This window comes from Oncorhynchus nerka, linkage group LG24 (genome assembly GCF_034236695.1).
Source record: "Oncorhynchus nerka isolate Pitt River linkage group LG24, Oner_Uvic_2.0, whole genome shotgun sequence".
Taxonomy (NCBI): domain Eukaryota; kingdom Metazoa; phylum Chordata; class Actinopteri; order Salmoniformes; family Salmonidae; genus Oncorhynchus; species Oncorhynchus nerka.
Window position 1 is genome coordinate 86,781,211 of NC_088419.1, and position 13,146 is coordinate 86,794,356.

The 13,146-nt window shown below is 41.7% G+C and overlaps 1 protein-coding gene across 2 annotated transcripts in view; it reads right to left on the reverse strand.

Moving 5' to 3' along the window:
* Window positions 1-13,146, reverse strand: part of ivns1abpa (influenza virus NS1A binding protein a) — a 50,341-nt gene that overhangs the window by 25,295 nt on the left and 11,900 nt on the right. Inside the window, exon 1 of one of the 2 annotated variants that reach the window (XM_029633286.2) lies at window positions 12,721-12,904. The exons of the other annotated variant lie outside the window; for it this stretch is intronic. The gene's annotated coding sequence lies outside the window, so the exon portion shown is untranslated. Of the gene's footprint in view, window positions 1-12,720; window positions 12,905-13,146 lie in introns of those variants that run through there. 2 annotated transcript variants of the gene reach the window in all.

A 13,146-nucleotide genomic window follows, 5' to 3' on the forward strand; every position in this document is an offset into this window, starting at 1 on the left:
ATCGGCAAATTGTGGTTGTTATGATTAAATCGGCCATTCCAATTAATCGGTCGACCTCTAATTGAAACCACACAACAGCAGGAGAAGGGAGAACGAGGGATGGTCATGAGTTCTAGTGCTGAGTGCACACACAAGCTACATTCCTTGCCAAATGACAACAGTTTTATCACAAACTCAAAATGGACTGGTTTATTGAAGTAGAAAAATATGTGTTCCAACAACAAGCTTCAGTTTTATAATAATTGTGTCCAGTCAATGTTCTGCTTACATGCTGACCACACCACTTGCATCGCAAAATAAATTTACACATACATGTTGTGCAATCATTGCACTCACACTCGCATCTGCGTAGCCTACTATAAAATAGGTGTCTTGAGTGCGATAAGGGCTCTGGAAATCAGCGTCAGCATCTTGTCTGCTAGATGACCAAAACAAGGCTATGCAGCAATAGGCTTCTACAAGCCACTGCTGAGGTTACTGTCTTTTTAAAGATTGTGTTCTACGATAAAATATAACCAGGCGATATTAAGATTTCAATAAATTAATCTCTAATGGCACTTGCTTTTTAATTTACTGAATATTCAGTGAGTGTACAAAACATTGGGAACACACCCTTTTGCCACCAGAACAGCCTCAATTCATTGGGGGCATGGACTCTACAAGGTGTCGAAAGCGTTCCACTGGGATGCTGGCCCATGTTGACCCCAATGCTTCCCACAATTGTGTCAAGTTAGCTGGATGTCCTTTGGGTGGTGGACCATTCTTGATACACAGGAAACTGTTGAGCGTGAACAACCCAGCAGCGTTGCAGTTCTTGACACACTCAAACCGGTGCGCCTGGCACCTACTACCATACCCCCTTCAAAGGGACCTATAATATTGTGTCTTGCTGCATTCACCCTCTGAATGGCCCACATACACCATCCATGTCTCAAGTCTTAAAAATACTTCTTTATCTGGTATCATCCCCTTCATTAACACTGACTGAAGTGGATTTAACAAGTGACATAAATAAGGGATCATAGCTTTCACGTGGATTCACCTGATCAGTTTATGTCATAGAAAGAGTCCCTAATGTTTTCTACACTCAGTGTATATGGGCCATTTTAGCTATTAGGATCTGTTATCTGTAATGGTAATGATACATTTATCATTGTTGTGCAGTCGGCACAGGCCTAAAGAGAAATAAAAATCATGTGAGTACTCGGAACAGTAAAAAAATATGGCGAAATGCCCATATTAGGAAGAACCAGTCACCATTCCAGGGAATCTGGATATGTGTGGGGTATGTGAGATTCATATTAGGAAGAACCAGTCACCATTCCAGGGAATCTGGATATGTGTGGGGTATGTGAGATTCATATTAGGAAGAACCAGTCACCATTCCAGGGAATCTAGATATGTGTGGGGTATGTGAGATTCATATTAGGAAGAACCAGTCACCATTCCAGGGAATCTGGATATGTGTGGGGTATGTGAGATTCATATTAGGAAGAACCAGTCACCATTCCAGGGAATCTAGATATGTGTGGGGTATGTGAGATTCATATTAGGAAGAACCAGTCACCATTCCAGGGAATCTGGATATGTGTGGGGTATGTGAGATTCATATTAGGAAGAACCAGTCACCATTCCAGGGAATCTGGATATGTGTGGGGTATGTGAGATTCATATTAGGAAGAACCAGTCACCATTCTAGGGAATCTAGATATGTGTGGGGTATGTGAGATTCATATTAGGAAGAACCAGTCACCATTCTAGGGAATCTGGATATGTGTGGGGTATGTGAGATTCATATTAGGAAGAACCAGTCACCATTCTAGGGAATCTGGATATGTGTGGGGTATGTGAGATTCATTAGGCAACATGGAACTGCACTTTCTATTTTAACGGAGTGCATGCAATGTTATAGCCAACCTAACTGCAATGTTAAAGCCAACCTAATTGTAATGTTAAAGCCAACCTAATGTAATGTTAAAGCCAACCTAATGTAATGTTAAAGCCAACCTAACTGTAATGATATAGCCAACCTAACTGTAATGTTAAAGCCAACCTAACTGTAATGTTAAAGCCAACCTAACTGTAATGTTATAGCCAATCTAACCTAATGTTATAGCCAACCTAACCTAATGTTATAGCCAACCTAGCTGTAATGTTATAGCCAACCTAACCTAATGTTATAGCCAACCTAACTGCTGTCACTGGTGCTGACAACTATGGTGCTCAACAAGTCGCGTTGAGTGTTGTGTTGTGTGTCTGACTGTCCACCTCTTCAGGAACCACCACTTCACTCTTAAAACCGCCATTAAGACCATGTGTGAAAGCCTTTTCTGAAGCCTCAGCTGGTTGTGTGTGTGAGACTTTCCTCCTCTCCAGGAACCACCACTTCAGTCCCAACAGCAGACAACAGTTGTATGTGACACCAGTTATCAGTGAAGATGCACCATTGATTCCCACTGTCATGGCAGACTGAAGAAAAGCTTTAAAAGCCTCTGGGTCGACATCGGCGGTGTAGCCACAAGCCAGCCATGGCCATTTGAGTCGATAGGGCTTAAAACGATCACACTCGGGGGAATGGAATACTCCTTTATGTTAAACAGAAACGCCTTATTCTGCTCTGGCTAGACGGATGCAGCTGAACTCCCAGTCCCAGGATCTAATCTTAGACCTGAGATTTATAGAAGTAGCCAGTCAGCCTTGTGGTGAATCCTATCCGACTCTCCTATCACACTGGGCCTTCATTCAACAAAGCCGCTTTTGAGTGTAACTAAACCATAGGGCAAAAAAAACAGGCTTAATCTGTTGGTTTCTTGGCAACAGAGCACGGGGAGGTAAATGATAGATGATCGTACTGGGAAGACCTGGTTGGATCAGCTTTATGACCTGTGTCTGCCTGTGGCTGTGTGGTCCACTTGGTTAGCTGATTACCAGCAGTATCTGCTATCACTTGCCTAGCGCCCTATAAAACGAGGACGGAATCACAGAATTCAGACATTAAAAAGGAATTCAACAATATTCCAAAATGAAAATCAACTAAAAGTATTGAACTTTATTAGAACATTCATTAAAGGCCCAGTGCAGGAAAAAGCGTGATTTTTCTGTGTTTTATATATATTTCAACACTATGAGGATGGAATAATACTGTGAAATTGATCATGCCCTTTCACCTAAAATGTCTACCTGTTTTGATGGAGATAAAACCAGTTGCATTGGACCTTTAATTTACCCAAGATTATCAGAAGACATGAACAAAACGCATCAGTGATTCATATTTTCCTTAAACTTTACGAAGAGGCAACGAAATGCCCTGTCTGTGTGGTTTTCACGTTTGTCTACAACTTTGTGTAGCCTTTAGCGATGATGCTAATGCAATGACAACCATTTTCTGATAGACGGAAAGGCTTTCCAAAAAACCTTCTCAATGAAATGCTAACTTCAAAGTAGCTCATGTCTACCTGGCAGAATGATATCATGATTATTTACATCAATCCAGTAGCCATTTGTTTCGCAAACTCTGCAATCAAATGAGCGCAACAGAAACGTCGCTAACCAAACCGTTTCTGGCGAGTGTGCACTTGAATTAAAGGGTGACTAACCCAGACCTCAAAAGTGGTCTCCTGGTGTGGTTTAAGAAATGTTGTAGACTTAGAACATCTAACTTTGTGGTTTTCCTATTACAAATGTGGTGATTGAGAGTGAAAACCTGAAAAACAATCTAGGAAAAACTGAAACCTGGAAAAACAAAACTGGAGAAAACTGAATTTGGGGAAGAACTAAATGGAATCAGGCAAAATAAACAGATTTTATGATGGCGTTTTAGAGCTACTAAGAAATACCTTCCTCTTACTGAAGCATTATGCACATGTCGGTACGTTCCTGTAGATCGTTCTAAAACCATTATTTGTTCAACAGTAATAGCCTATGCATTATGATGATTCCTGCTATGAAAGTATCTGCCTGTCCCTGTTTCCCTGTCTGCTGCTGTGTGAGCGATCCACTCTCACTCCCTCTCCCCACTGTGTGCACAGAGGTGGGAGAGATGCATTCTGAGAAGCACAAACATTCCTCAGAATGCAATTGTGGGAAAATACAGTTCTTTTCAAAGCAACTACTATTGTTCTAGTTACAGAGAGGAGAGTCACAGCTTTCTGTGAGTATACAGTTGAAGTCGGAAGTTTTACACCTTAGTCAAATACATTTAATCTCAGTTTCACAATTCCTGACAAGTAAAAATTCCCTGTCTTAGGTCAGTTAGGATCACCACTTTATTTTAATTATGTGATATTTCAGAATAATAGTAGAGAGCATGATTTATTTCAGCTTTTATTCCTTACATCACATTCCCAGTGGGTCAGAAGTTTACATACACTCAATTAGTATTTGGTAGCATTGCCTTTAAATAGTTTAACTTGGGTCAAACGTTTCAGGTAGCCTTCCCCAAGCTTCCCACAATAAGTTGGGTGAATTTTGGGGCATTCCTCCTGATAGAGCTGGTGTAACTGAGTCAGGTTTATAGGCCTCCTTGCTCGAACACGCTTTTTCAGTTCTGCCCACAAATTTTCAATAAAATTGATGTCTGGATTTTGTGATGGCCACTCCAATACCTTGACTTCGTTGTCCTTAAGCCATTTTGCCACAAATTTGGAAGTATGCTTGGGGTCATTGTCCATTTGGAAGACCCATTTGCAACCAAGCTTTATCTTCCTGACTGATGTCTTGAGATGTTGCTTCAATATATCCACATAATAATTACCTGCCTCATGATGCCATCTATTTTGTGAAGTGCACCAGTCCCTCCTGCAGCATAGCACCCCCACAACATGATGCTGCCACCCCAGTGTTTCACGGTTGGGATGGTGTTCTTCAGCTTGCAAGCCTCCCCCTTTTGCCTTCAAACATAACGGTGGTCATTATGGCCAAACAGTTATATTTTGGTTTCATCAGACCAGAGGACATTTCTCCAAAAAGTACAATCTTTGTCCCCATGTGCAGCAAACCATAGTCTGTTTTTTTATGGCGGTTTTGGAGCAGTGGCTTCTTCCTTGCTGAGCAGCCTTTCAGGTTATGTCGATATAGGACTCGTTTTACTGTGGATATAGGTACTTTTGTACCCGTTTCCTACAGCATCTTCACAAGGTCCTTTGCTGTTGTTCTGGGATTGATTTGCACTTTTCGCACCAAAGTACGTTCATCTCTAGGAGACAGAACGCGTCTCCCTCCTTAGCAGTATGATGGCTGCATGGTCCCATGGTGTTCATACTTGCGTACTATTGTTTGTACAGATGAACATGGTACCTTCAGGCATTTGGAAATGGCTCCCAAGGATGAGCCAGACTTGTGGAGCTCTACAATTTTTTCTGAGGTCTTGGCTGATTTATTTGGATTTTCCCATGATTTCAAGCAAAGAGGCACCGAGTTTGGAGGTAGGCCTTGAAATACATCCACAGGTACACCTCCAATTGACTCAAATTATACCAATTAGCCTATCAGAAGCTTCTAAAGCCATGACATCATTTTCTGGAATTTCCCACGCTGTTTAAAATGCACAGTCAGCTTAGTGCATGTAAACTTCTGAACCACTGGAATTGTGAGACAGTGAATTATAAGTGAAATAATCTGTCTGTAAACAATCGTTGTAAAATTTACCTGTGTCCTGCACAAAGTAGATATCCAAAACCGACTTGTCAAAACTATAGTTTGTTAACAAGAAATTTGTGGAGTGGTTGAAAAACTAGTTTTAATGACTCCAAACTAAGTGTATGTAAACTTTCTTAATATATAATGTAGCATAAAGGTCAATATGCATTCCCTGGATATGTTAGCTGAAATGGCTTACTGTTTTAATCATAGGCTACCATCTCTGTGGCCTTACTTGACACTGAAAAAAAATAATCTTGAACCTTGTCGCCAGGCATCGAATTTCTTGCCATGGCTGTCGATGCCTCCTAGTGTGGCCTCAATGCCCCCTAAAAAAAATCCATGCCTTGCAGTCAAATTGGCCGCTGTGCCTATGGGCTGAATATAGTAATTATAATTCCCTTCCCCCCGGATGCCAGTCGCCCGGCTCCGAAGCACCTCTTACTCACGTCTCTCTCAGATATCTCTTCTCAAGGGCATCGCAGCTCTGAAGTAGGCTTCTAGGAAAGACCGACACATCAGGGATGCAACGATGCGCGTCTTTTTTATCAAATTCAGAGGTGCACATTGACGATGTTAGGAGAACTGTCCACATTTACCCCTCGTCAACCAACAAGACGTGTAACGAAAAGCAAAAGCACTAGCCTATGTCTATCTAATCAACAATTTAAATCCATTTTAAAATAAGGCTGTACAAAATGTGGAAAAAGTCAAGGGGTTTGAATACTTTGAGAAATATCCATTTTCACATACAGTGAAATGTCTTGTGGTAAAAGAGAGAATATGAGGATTTCCAATGACATCATTGGTGTGCATCATGTGACTTCAACCAAATCTGAGTCGGTATTGCCTACCAATTGGTCGATGATGTCATCTTCCTTTATTATATATATTTTTTACTACTGTTTTGTAGACACGTGCAATTTTCACATATGTTGATGTTGGGGTGGTGCTTGCATGTCAGGAGTACAGGACGAGGAAGAAAAGAAACTATGAAAAATGCATTCCATTGCTGTGGAAAAGAACAGCATGTCACATGACTTACACCAGACTGAGGCACAGTCTACATCTGGTGCATTGCATTGCTGTGGAAAAGAACAGCATGTCACATGACTTACACCAGACTGAGGCACGGTCCAGAACATCTGGTATGTTTCTTAACCTGGTGGTGTCTTCCACCAACTCTCGGTGCGTGTGTGTGTGTGTGTCTGTGTGTTAGAATGGTGGATGTGCCATAGCTTGCATGCAGAATGAAGTGACAAGAGTGAGCCAGACTGGTTATAAAATGGAATGTGTGTGTGTGTGTATATGTCCGTGTCTGAGAAAGTTAGCAATAGTTGAATCAAGGGTCTGTTTGTACACCAGTTTACAGTATGTACAGTGTGTGTTGTAGGTCAGTGAGGGCACAGCCCCCCGTCTGTACAGATGTGGGTTGGTCGGCCCACCAACAGTTGTGCAACATCTGTCAGGAGACTCCTGAATGCACCACAGCCTCTCTGCTCCTTTCCTGTCCCCTCCCCTTTATTTCCTCCTCCTCCCACTCTCTTCTCTCCATTCACTCCCCCGCCCTCTGATTCATCCCTATCTCCTGCCTGCCCCATTCTCCTAAATCACTCTCCTCTTTCTCCCCCTATACTTCTCTTCCCCACCTCGCTCTCTGCTCCTTCCACAGCTCTCCACCTTTCTTTCTCAATCACGGCCCACCAACAGTTGTGCAACATCTGTCAGGAGACTCCTGAATGCACCACAGCCTCTCTGCTCCTTTCCTGTCCCCTCCCCTTTATTTCCTCCTCCTCCCACTCTCTTCTCTCCATTCACTCCCCCGCCCTCTGATTCATCCCTATCTCCTGCCTGCCCCATTCTCCTAAATCACTCTCCTCTTTCTCCCCCTATACTTCTCTTCCCCACCTCACTCTCTGCTCCTTCCACAGCTCTCCACCTTTCTTTCTCAATCACTCCCCGGATTCCGACAAACATTCTGGGGGAGGGGGTCGACATACAGTACCAGTCAAGAGTTTGGACACAAACTAATTCAACGGGTTTTCTTTATTTTTACTATTTTCTACATTGTAGAATAATAGTGAAGACACCAAAACTATGAAATAACAGATACAGAATCACGTAGTAACCCAAAAAAGTGTTATACAAGTCAAAATACATTTTATACGTAAGATTATTCAAAGTAGCCACCCTTTGCCTTGATGACAGCTGTGCACACTCTTGACATTCTCTCAACCAGCTTCATGAGGTAGTCACCTGGAATGAACAGGTTGTCCTTGTTAAAAGTTCATTTGTGGAATATCTTTCCTTCTTAATACGTTTGAGCCAATCAGTTGTGTTGTGACAAGGAAGGGGTGGTATACAGAAGATAGCCCTATTTGGAAGTTCTGTCAATCAGTAACATTTCAAGAACTTTTAAAGTTTCTTCAAGTGCAGTCGCAAAGACCATCAAGTATGATGAAACTGGCTCTCATGAGGACTGCCACATATGTCCTTTGGTCTGATGAGTCCAAATCTGCAATTTTTGGTTCCAACCGCCATGTCTTTGTGAGATGCAGAGTAGGTGAACGGATGATCTCCGCGTATGTTGTTCCCACCGCATGGAGGAGGTGTGATGGTGATTTGCTGGTGACACTCTGTGATTTATTTAGAATGCAAGGCACACTTAACCAGCATGGCTACCACAGTATTCTGCAGCAATACGCCAACCCATCTGGATTGCTCTTAGTACATTTACATTTAAGTCATTTAGCAGACGCTCTTATCCAGAGCGACTTACAAAGTGGGACTATCATTTGTTTTTCAACAGGACAATGACCCAACACACCTCCAGGCTATGTAAGAGCTATTTGACCAAGGAGAGTGATGGAGTGCTGCATCAGATGACCTGGCCTCCATAATCACCTGACCTCAACCCAATTGAGATGGTTTGGGATGAGTTGGACCACAGAGTGAAGGAAAAGCAGCCAACAAGTGCTCAACATATGTGGGAGCTCCTTCAAGACTTTTGGAAAAGAATTCCAGGTGAAGCTGGTTGAGAGAATGCCAAGAGTCTGAAAATCTTTCTTCAAGGCAAAGGTTTAAAGAATCTCAAATGTAAAATATATTTCATTTGTTTAGCACTTTTTTGGTTACTACATGATTCCATATGTTTGATGTCTTCACTAGTATTCTACAATGTAGAAAATAGTATAAATAAAGAAAACCCCTTGAATGTATAGGTGTGTCCAAACTTTTTACTGGTATTGTATAAAGTCTTCATAAAGCACAGTGAGTTATAGACCACAAACATTCAGCATGCCAACCCTGTTAGTCTGTCTACATTTCAGGGGTTGATTATGCGTGAATGATAAGCAAAATTAGCTAACCCCGTTCCTTCCCTTTAGACATCTGTTTTAACCTTTAAGATCAGGTGGCCAGGAGTAGAATACAGAACAATCTTCTGTCCAGCTGGCTCTATACATAGTGTTGGTTGGGCACAGAGGCTGAACGATAAACTCAACCTTCATGCCCCTGCTAGAGTACAGTACACTAACTGGAGACTGTAGTAAGGAGAGTGTAGAGACTAGAGGAAATATACATTAATAAGAGTAGACACTGGTAAGAACTTTCACATGAACTAGACTGTTCGTTTTGGGAAATCACAGCAGTCAAGGGGACGACTTGATCACACCAGGCCGAATCTTTGGGAAGACAAGGAGGGTGTCGATAAGCGAGACCGACTGGGAAAGACTAGAGAGAAATGAAGCAACAGTTAGATTGAGGTACAGACAGACAGGCTGGTAGAGAAACAGGCAGGGGAGAAAGAAAGAGATACTGCCATAGAGGGTTACTAGTTTTCTAAACGTTTTTTCTCTCGGTTTCCATCTGACTGTTAAATCACAATGGTGCAGAAAACAGACAACAATTAGAAGTCCCCAGAATGCTAAAGCCAGGCCACAGCGGAACATAATGACATCCCGAGCAGTAGGCTAGTATTGCAGATTGCTACGCCCACATTTTCACATTCTAGTATTTCCACCCATTATATAAATTACAAATACAGCAAGCTAAGCCGGGGTGTAAAAATCAACCAATGAGGTTTTATTTTCACAGAAACCAGAGCATTGGATGTCATGAAGATACTTAGACCACCTATTGAGATGTGAGGTGCTAGAGAGACTGGAGTATCTTTAAGGCCAGGCAACACACCCTCATAGGGGGGAAAAAATGGCCCTGAAAAATATATCACAACGTTTTACTAGTTGAATGTAGACACAAATATACAACTTTTTTGTATTACAGTGTTTTTGAAATTTTTTATACAAATATGCAAATTAGGTGATATCATTAAATATGCACATATTTGCATATCACATAAATCCATTTTTCTGGACACTGGATGAAGTCAGTCTAAATATTTTGGTTTCATTTTGTTAAGATACTCCAAGACCAGACTTGTCCACAGCAGATTGCAGATAAATACCTTTTTCTTCTTTCTATCTGTAAAATACTAAAGACGTGTGCTAAAAATGCATTTTTGTTTTTTTATACAACATATCAACAATTCCCTCTGAGCAAGTCTGGAGAACATATCTAAGAAATGGCAGTTAAAGACAACTACACTGAATTTAGAACAATGCCCATTTAGACCCCATCACCATCTTTAAAGTAAGTTACTAAATATAGTCCACTTTGTAACACTATAAAATCGGCTTTTAAAATGGGCAATTTTATGTCATGAGCTTTGAAATTGATGTATGTTCATTTTAAAGTGGTTAATGTTTATTGTAATATTGATGACAGTAGTATGATAAACTAAATATACAGTTTCATTAAGTTTGACATTTTTATATTAGCTTTTTGGAAATACTCATTAATGGCCCAAAATACCAACAAATCCAAAATTTCAGTCTGTGACATTAAAGAAAAAATCCACCCAAAACAACTCTTTCCTTGAATTTACACTGTTACATAACACTATGTGAGAACAATATTTTTTGTGAACAAATGTTTCATTTTGACATTATAATAAGGTTAGTAACAACATGGAAAATCGTTGTGGAAATCTGTTGCAGCTCAAGTCGAATACAAAATCTACAATGCAATGCTCTCTTTAGTCTGGCTAGCTACGTAGCTAGCAAACCCACGGTATCAATCTAGGAATCTACCATCTCACCATGTTCGCTACCTCAGAAATACTTTTGAGGAGATGGGAAACGGTGTCCATTCTACGTCTATGGGCCACGTGGTGCATTCTGGGCGATCGTGGAACAAGGAGCGCTCTCCTAAAAGGAGTGAATGGGAGTCTATGGGGCGCTAGCTCAAAACCCCAACATTTGCAGAAATTTCGTCAACAAGAAGTACATTAAATTTCTATGACCCAAGATAATTAACTTGCTATCTGTAATATCGTATAGCTTTGGAATTGTGACATTACATACTTCAGAGGAAAATAGGCAATTTTCTCCACATATACACCGACTTTGAGAAGGGATTGCGTGACTGTTAGCTTAGCAACCGGGTGAAGAAGCATGACATCGTGAACACGATTGGTCGACACTGCTGGGTTCTGCGTTATACGTTCCTTAATTCATTGGATTCCTATCTCCTTTCTATAATATATTTGGCAACTGCACCATGCAATGCACCCTAGCCTAAAGAGACAGACAAATAGGACACATGTGCTAGACCCTCCTTTAAAATACACATTTCTCGTGGTAGGAATATCACAAAAATATAATCAATGGCTCATTCGAGAGGAGACATTCTCCTGGAGTTATGACATCAGCCAGTATTAAAATCTGACAATATTTTAAAACGTTTTTTGCGTCATACCGGACGGATTTCTGCTTGCTTGAACCACAATAACCCAGATACACAAGAAAACATGAAATGACCCAGGAAATCACTCAGAGATGCACAAAAACAATATACCATTCAAAATGGGCGAACCTTTCCTTTAAATAATGACAAGAGCAACACGGAATAAAATAGTGGTACAATGTATCAATCTCGAACGGGGAAAAGGACAAATTGTACCCATGTGTTGCCACGCTGCCAACAGTCGGTGGGCAGTCCCAGAGAGCGTAACAACCGTCCCTCTGAGATGATAGGTCCATTCTGAAGCAGTTCTATTGGCTGGCTCGCGCGCGCATTGGTCTGGGCGCGCGCATAACGCACATTGGCGCATGCTTGCATCATATTGTGCCCGCCATAGAGAGAGAGAGCAGACCACAGCCCCCGGCATTATGACTAGCCTGTCTTTGTCTACCCACCGGGACCCTACTATCCGAATGTAGGTCAGTGGAGCCAAAATCTCATCAGCTTGACTTTACACGACTAACTACGCACACACAAAAAAATAACACGATGCGACTACTGTGTATTACAAAAGAGGAAAACGGAACGATACTAGTTAACATTAGCTCTTTTGTGGTAGGTCTGTCCGGTAAACTTTGCAGAGCTCAGCTCAGCTACCCCCCCCCCCATTTTGCCAGCCAGTGAGAACGTGTCCGGACAAGCGAATTCACAAATCAATATGTACAGATGGTAGGTTTTTGCAAGAAAGACAAACAATTGGTATGCGGTGCAGCATAATAACAACGGATTTATTTCTGATAAATTGTCATTGCACTAACCGCTGTGTTGCCAACGACACGCTCGTGTCCATCCGTTCCGCGTCCTCCCGCTATAAGGCGGGAAGATGCAATGTAACAACAATGTAACAACCATCGCCGATTCAGGTTAAAACATCGACAGTCAAGTAAAGACTCTATTTTAGATCTAGAACAACGACCTCACAGAGGTCAGCGTATAAAACCAAGTAAACCACCTCGTTTGGTCAAGTTAAAATGTTTGGGTATAAACTAACCCTTTTTCTAATCTAATTATCCTAACCTGCTAGGTTAATTCGCCTAACCTGCTGCGTAAATCCCAACCGGCTATAAAAAGTCAAATCTGACGTTCATTTTACAAAAGCTGGATCCCTGTTAGCCATGACCACGTCGTTTGCAACCATTTCCTCCAGTAGCCTACGTACAGTACACGATGTAGCCTACAATGACAATCCTCTAGCTATATTTTGCAGAAATAATTGCTTACCTGGGGCTTTTGACAGCAGATGGTGATAGACATATTTAATGTAAATTCAGAGTTGTCTGTGTGGGTACAGCGAATACGATGCAGTTGGCACGGTTCAGTTTTCTCAGGTCCCTCTCGCTCTGTCCCTCTGGCTCTCCAATGTGACTGAAGCACAGGCAAGTTGAATGAGCAGTGTCTGGGTTGCTCTAGCGCGTTCAAAAAAACACTGGCAAGTGCCACCCTGCCGGTGACGTAGAAACGTCTAGGCCCGCCTGCGAAAAAGTACGTACATCCAGGCGGGGCGGCAAGTAGTTGTGTAATGAATAGATGTCTAAAACAGGCCTATATTTCTCCAACTTCTTCTGTATCTGCCGGAAAGTATAATTGAATTGAATCATTTTACTTTAGACTTTGATTAAGTCATAGGACATACTGCTACTGATTTGG